General features: G+C 40.0%; 1 pseudogene; it reads left to right on the top strand.

Annotated features, from left to right (window-relative positions):
• Positions 1-723: 723 nt before the first annotated feature.
• Positions 724-6,706, top strand: LOC107522408 (heterogeneous nuclear ribonucleoprotein A1-like; annotated as a pseudogene).
• The last annotated feature ends 1,296 nt before the right edge of the window (positions 6,707-8,002 follow it).

The raw sequence follows: 8,002 nt of genomic DNA, 5'->3' as shown, positions 1-8,002 counted from the left end.
CCTTTTTAAAATGAATAAATTAATTAAAAAATTTCATTCATTATAAGGCTTGATGTAAAAACCAGAAACCAGTAGAAAATCAGGCAGGATGTGTTAGTGTACAATAGTTAGAGCATTGGACTTGAATGCATGAGATCCTGAATTTGATTGCTGGCATTTTATGTGCCATAGAGATGTTTTGGTTCCCTCTTTCTCTCAAATTAATAAATATACTTTTAAAGTAAAAAAAAAAAAAACTAACTCACTTAGCCATAACTGTTTGCAGGCACACGTCAGTGGATAGAAAATGATTGAAGCAGAGACTCAAGATTTAAGAAGCAGTGCTTAGTGGCAGCTAGCATCATTTTGCTAGTTACAAAGTGAGCATATGATTGGAGGAAGGAAGGTAGGGGATTTTTGGCATCTTACCCTGTGAACTCAGAGCATCAGATATTAAGCTGCTCACAGGGATCACTGGGATTTGAGGGAAAACATGACCAAGAACTACACCTATACTCAGGCCTTTGCAGCCAGCTAGGGAAATAAATCCTGCTAGCTCTTTGAACACTCAGGAGAAAGTATTTCTCCCATGCTATTACCACCCAGAGACTGGAAAGACAGCAGGAAGATCCCATATTGACACTACAGAAAATAAACTGGCCAGGTGAAACAAGTCAGGTATGTTACTCTGCCAATGGACATCAACAAGTGAGCACTGCAAACTTGTTGCCTTCAGTTGCCACCATGTCAAAATCTGAGTCTCCCAAGGAGCTAGTACAGCTGCAGAAGCTCTTCATCAGAGTCTTAAAAAACTTATGAGAGTCTGAGAAGCCATGTTGAACAATGGGGAACTCTCACAGATTGCATGGTGATGAAAGATCTAAATACCAAGAGCTCCAGAGGTTTCATGTTTGTCACATATGCCACTGTGGAGGAGGTGGATGCTTCCATGAATGAAAGGCCTTGTATGCAAGGAAGATAGGAGAGTTGTGGAACCAAAGAAGGCTGTTTCTAGAGAAGATTCTCAATGACATGGTGCCCACTTAAATGTGAAAAAGATTTTTTCCACACACCTATGAACATCCAATTTTTGACAAAGTAGCCCAAATTATTAAATGGAGGAAGCAGGCTCTCTTCAATAATTGGTGCTGGGATAACTGGGTTGTAACATGCAGAAGAATGAAACTGAACCACTTTACCTCACCAGAAACAAAAGTCAACTCCAAATGGATCAAGGACTTGGATTTTGGATCAGAAACTATCAAATACTTAGAGGAAAACATTGGTGGAACACTTTCCCACCTAATCCTCAAGGACATCTTTGATGATAAAAACCCAATTGCAAGGAAGACTAAAACAGAAATAAATCAATGGGACTACATCAAATTGAAGAGTTTTTGCACATCCAAAGAAACCCCTCACACATGCCACACATCTGACAAGAGGCTAATAATCAAATTATATAAAGTTCTCACCAAACTTAGCAACAACAACAAAAAAATCAAATGATCCCCAGACCTTCCACCTTCTACACCCCATAATGACCTTGGGTCCATACTCCCAGAGGGATAAAGAATGGGGAAGCTATCAGGGGAGAGGATGGGATAAGGAGTTCTGGTGGTGGGAATTGTGAGGAGTTGTGCCCCTCTTATCCTATGGTTTTGTCAGTGTTCCCTTTTTATAAATAAATAAAAAAGCAAATGATACTATCCAAAAATGGGCAAAGGATATGAATGGAATATTCACTACAGAAGAGATCCAAAAGGCCAACAAACACATGAAAAATGGCTCCATGTCACTAATTGTCAGAGAAATTTAAATGAATACAACACTGAGATACCACCTCACCCCTGTGAGAATGGCATCTATCAAAAAGGACAGCAGCAACAAATGATGGAGAGATTGTGGGGAGAAAGGAACCCTTCTGCACTGCTGGTGGGAATGTAAATGGTCCAACCTCTGTGGAGAGTAGCCTGGAAAACTCTCACAAGGCTAGAAATAGACCACTCATGTGACCCAGTAATTTTTCTCCTAGGGATACACCCCAAGGATTCCATAACACCCAACCAAAAAAGTATTGTACACCTATGTTCATAGCAGCACAATTCATAATAGCTAAAACCTGCAAGCAAACCAGATGCCTAACAACAGATGAATGGCTGAGAAAGCTGTGGTATATTTACACAATGGAATACTATATGGCTATTATGAACAATGAACCCATCTTCTCTAACCCATTTTGGATGGAGCTAGAAAGAATTACGTTAAGTGAGATAAGTCAGAAAGACAAAGATGGTTATGGGATGATCCCACTCATAAACAGAAGTTGAGAAAGAAGAACAGAAAGGGAAACTCAAAGCAGATTCTGACTGAGTTTGGAGTAGGACACCAAAGAGAAAATCTCTGGGTGGAGGGTGAGGGATATGCTCAGCTTCACTGGGTTGGGCGGGAGGAGACGCAGACCTTTGGTGGTGGGAATGGTGTTAATATACACTCCTTTTAACTTACAGTCTAACAACTATTTAATTAGTATGAGAGGGGAAAACGGATTGAATATCTCAATTTTTTGATGCATAGACGATAGGCTGAGTATATGTTCCTTTAATCTAAGCATTTATGACTTCAAATTGGAAATCAGATTGAATTTTAATAGTGGTCTCAAATTGTTAATACATTTCTAATAATTACATGTTCTTTGAAATATTTTCTCCAAAAAACTTAGACCAGGGAGAACAGAAGCAACTGTTGGTGTCACTTTATAAGATCCAGCTATATATAAATAGCATAAAACGACATAAATTATGGTGAGGTCTTGTATGATACAGCAAATCCTAACAATGGGAATTTCAAAGTTAACTCAATTGCTACATAATTTGGTTATAGCAATAACTATCTATTACCTTCTTAAACCCTAAGACAATAGGAAACTCTCCTTTCTCTATAAAGCCCATACTTTTCCCAGTCCTGGAACCTCTATGGGTGGGGCTCACTTTTCTGCATGCGTCTCTTAATTTATACCAATTGATACTGCATCTTCTGATCCCAACCTAACAATGCAGCCGGTACCAACTCAGCATGCTTCATTTCAGATTGTGTCCAGAGATGTCGGGTGTGGAATGTTAACTCTTCAGCTTCATTACTCTGGTGAGACTTTTCCTAGCTCATAGGACTTCTTAACTCCATTTCGAGTGGTGCACTTCTTCTTCTTCTTCTTCTTCTTCTTCTTCTTCTTCTTCTTCTTCTTCTTCTTCTTCTTCTTCTTCTTCTCCTCCTCCTCCTCCTCCTCCTCCTCCTCCTCCTCCTCCTCCTCCTCCTCCTCCTTCTCTTTCATCTTCTTTTCAGAGAGAAATTGAGAGAGGCCGAGAAGACAGAGAGGGAGAGAAGAGATAGACACCTGCAGACCTGCTTCACTGCCTGTTAAGTGACCCTCCCTCTGAAGGTGGGGAGCCAGGGGCTCAAACCGAGATCCTTACTCCAGTCCTTGCGCTTTACACCATGTGTGCTTAGCCCTCTGGAGTGGCACACTTCTGAACAAAACCTTAAAACCTAGCTATAGACCAGGGCCCATGAGATAGGGCATAAGTATCCATGAGTTAGGGGAAAATATATACCTTAAAGCAAAAGTGCATAATAATTTGAAGTGAATCAATAAGTGAAGCAAGCAAGTAGAAAGACTTAAAAAGACACTGTAAAATACCTAATGAAACAGTTTCTAATTAGACCTAGATACCCTCCTCCAAATCACTCCAGAGCAAACCTTGTCAAAGTAAGGACTACAAAATCTTAATAAGGATAAGAGACTGGCATACTTTAACAATGACTCTTTGGTCATTACCAGGCCACCCCATCACCTGGGGCCATAGTCAGGGAGCCCTGGTGTTCCCACACAGACATGATGGGCCTAGACCTCTAACAGATCCAACTCTCCACTGTCACGAGTCATATACATCAGGAACAACATAATGCACTCATTTGTTGGCTCCCATTGGACCTAGCCCTCAATGTGGATCAACAATGGTAGAGAATGTTCCATTCTCCAAAAGGAGGTTGGACAATATGCTCTACCTATCACCCAACGAAGATGGGTCCAAAAATTAGTGCAACCTGGAATGTTCCTAGCTGAGACCACAAAATGAAAGCTCAGAACTACAGGGATGCAGAGGTTACATAGGCTCCTGGGCTGAACATGGGCCCCAGATCAAATTGATGGGCTTCACTGTTAACATTTATATACTTTTCCCATATTTGGGAGCTACTCTCTTCCCTGATGTAGTCTTCTAGTCCTTTTTTCCAACTATGACACCATCTCCCCATATAATAACCTGGGTCCATCTGCATATTATATGTCAGGCTCAGGCAAAAACTAGCAAAATCATGGGCCCCTTGAAATATACCTAAGATTGACCTACTAGTTTTTTTTTTAATTTAAGAAAGGATTAATTAACAAAACCATAGGGTAGGAGGGGTACAACTCCACACAATTCCCACCACCCAATCTCCATATCCCACCTCCTCCCCTGATAGCTTTCCCATTCTCTATCCCTCTGGAAGCATGGACCCAGGGTCATTGTGGGTTGCAGAAGGTAGAAGGTCTGGCTTCTGTAATTGTTTCCCCGCTGAACATGGGCATTGACAGGTCGGTCCATACTCCCAGTCTGCCTCTCTCTTTCCCTAGTAGGGTGTGTCTCTGGGGAAGCTGAGCTCCAGGACACATTGGTGGGGTCTTCAATCCAGGGAAGCCTGGCCAGCATCCTGGTGGCATATGGAACCTGGTGACTGAAAAGAGAGTTAACATACGAAGCCAAACAAATTGTTGAGCAATCATGGACCCGAAACTTGGAATAGTGGAGAGGAAGTGTTAGGGAGGTACTCACTGTAAACTCTAGTGTACTTCTGCTTTCAGGTATATATTTTGCAGTAGTTTATAGATACGTGTGAAGATATGCTCTCTCTCACAGAAACTGGTGTATATCTAGGTTTTGGGACTTTGTTAGAATGGTGTTTATGTACACTCCTAGAAAAATGTAGACATATAAATCACTAGTTAATTAATATGAGGGGGGAAATCAATTGTATGTCTCAAAGTTTTTCAAAACACAAACTGAATCTTTTTAATATATAGGCTGTGTATTTGATATGCGGACTCTCTCAAAAGCCTAGACCAAGTAGATCAGAAGCATCCAATAGCACAGCTATATACAAGATACTGGGTACTGTACAGCAAACCCTAACAAAAGGACTTTTCAAAGTTAACCCAATTACCAAATAATGTGATGATAACATTAACTATCGATTGTCTTTTGAACCCTAAGACAGCAGGAACCTCACATCTCCACTATAGAGCCCCTACTTCCCCCAGTCCTGGAACCCTTGGGTAGGGCCCACTTTCCCGTATGCCTCTCCCAATCCATATCAAATAATATTGCATCCGCTGATCACAACCTAACCAATGCAACGATTGCCACCTCAACATGCTTCACTTCAGACTGTGTCCAGAGACTTCACATGTGGAATGACAGCCCTTCAGCTTCATTACTCGGGTGAGACCTTTCCTTTCATAGTATACTCTTAATTTCATCTCAGGTGGTTCACTTTCTGACCTACTAGTTTTTTAAAAATGGAGATCTCCAAATGTTCATCTTCAGTATTCTTGCCTTTAGATTCATGATTAGTCAACAATTTGTTCTGCATTATATCTTAGCTGTTTTTTTAGCCACCAGGTTCTAGATGATACCATGATGCCAGCCTGACTTCTCTAGGCAGACAACCCCACCAATGTGTTCTGGAGCCCCTCCTCCCCAGACTCCTGCTTCACTAGGGAAAGAGAGAGACAGGCTAGGAGTATGGATTGCCCTGCCTATGCCATGTTCAGTGGGGAATCCATTACAGAAGCCAGACCTTTTGCACTCCACAATAATCCTGGGTCCATACTCCCAGAGAAATAAAGAATAGGGAATCTATCAAGGGAGGGGATTGGATATGAAGCTCTGGGGGTGGACAATGTGTGGAGATGTACCCCTCTTATCCTATGATCTTGTCAATATTTCCATTTTATAAATAAAAATTTTAAAAAAAAAGAAGAAAAAAGATTTTTGTTGGTGGCATTAAAGAAGACACTTAAAGACACATCTAAGAAATTATTTTGAACAATATGGGAAAATTAAAGTTATTGAAATATGAATGATGGGGCAGTGCAAAAAGAGAGACTTTGCTTTTGTAACCTTTTGTGACCATGATTCTGCAAATAAAATTGCCATTCAGAAATACCATACTATGAATGGCCACAACTGTGAAGTAAGGAAAGTCTTATCAAAGCAAGAGATAGTTAGTGCCTCATCCAACCAAATAGGACAAAGTGGTTCTAGAAACTGGTGGTAGCTGTGAAGATTGGTTTGGTGGCAATGACAATTTTGGCCTCTAAGGAAACTTTAAATGTTGAAGTGGCTTTGGTGGCAGCCAACGTGGTGGTAGATATGGTAGCAGTGGGGATAGCTACAATGGATTTGGCAATGATGGAAACAATTTTGGAATTTGTGGAAGCTACAATGATTTTGGCAATTATAATAATCAGTCCTCAAATTTTGAACTTATGGCAGGAGGAAACTTTGAGGGCCAAAGCTCTAGCTCCTGTGGTGGTGGTGGCTAATACTGTGAAAAACCATGAAGTCAAGGTGAATATGGTGGTTCCAACAGCAACAGTAACTATGACAGTAGTAGAAGGTTTTAACTGCCATGAAACAGCTTAGCAGGAGAGAGGAGCCAGAGTAGTGACAAGGAAGCAGTAGGTTGCAACAGATTTTTGAATTTAGCCAAGCACAGTGGTGGCAGGGTCTAGCTGCTACAAAAAAAGACTTGTGTAAGACAATACTCTTGTGCATAGACTTAAAAAAAAACTTTGGAGGACTGTATTTATGACTAATTGTGTAAGAGTTTATTTTAGTCTCTGTTTATTGGGAAGTATAAAGCATTCCAACAAAAAGTTTTAATGTAATTTTTTTTGCACTCATGCTGTTGATTGCTAAATGTAGTAGTCTGGTAATGACACTGAATAAATGTGTCTTTTTAATGTGCTGTGTAAAATTAGTCTACTCTGAAAGCATCTTGGTAAACTTAAACACAATAGTTGTAAACTTAGAAATCTTTCAGGATGGTGCCAGGTTCCATTTGAAAATTAACCAACTTGGGCAAAGAAGCCATTATTGTCTTGAAAAATCATGATACAATTGAACTGACTGTGTTGTGTGACTGGAATTATACAATTTAAAAAGGGTCAGCCAGGCAAAGTCATTGTCGCTGATTTGGTTATTTTAATGGTTGTTAGGCATCCTATGTAATATATGTTGCATTTAGTACCAGATAAAATTTAGATGGGAATTAAGCTGGTGCATCATCCATTATCATTAAGAGGATTTACTATCCTCTTGGAAAAAATAAAATAAATAAATAAACTGGCCAGGTGACCTAGGAAAAAATCTCCTCTGTTCCACCACAATATATAACAGGGAAATCCATCACCACAGCCACAGCATCACCTCTAGCACAATAGAAGCCATGCTAAATGCAAAACCTGAGAAATATGACACCAACAGCAGTAATGACAGACAATACAATCTATCAGACAGACACAGATATAGAAAAAATGACAAAGATAGAATTCAGAAAATCACCATGACATCAATTCAATAAACTAAGCTTAACATAATGACAGAATTCTAAAGCTCAGAAATGAACTCAGAGATTATTTCATCAAACAAATATAAACCAGTGTGGGGAAACTATAAACAGAGCTTCAGGGTGTTAAGGACACTTTATACTTCAGGCTCAGGTAATAGGCTAAATCAGGTGGAGGAGAAAATATAAATGCTAGAAGACATAACCACATAGCCAAATTTATGAATTTAAAGCTGCTGGAGAGGAAAGGTTTAGAAAAAAATGTATCACTTTTCTATGAAACAGCAGATTCCATTAGAGAGATAATTGTGAGAGTTATTGGGATCCCTGAGGAAGAAGAGAGGAGCAGAGA

Source organism: Erinaceus europaeus, chromosome 13 (assembly GCF_950295315.1).
Source record: "Erinaceus europaeus chromosome 13, mEriEur2.1, whole genome shotgun sequence".
In the NCBI taxonomy this organism is placed as follows: domain Eukaryota; kingdom Metazoa; phylum Chordata; class Mammalia; order Eulipotyphla; family Erinaceidae; genus Erinaceus; species Erinaceus europaeus.
This window is presented reverse-complemented; position numbering and strand designations above follow the sequence as displayed.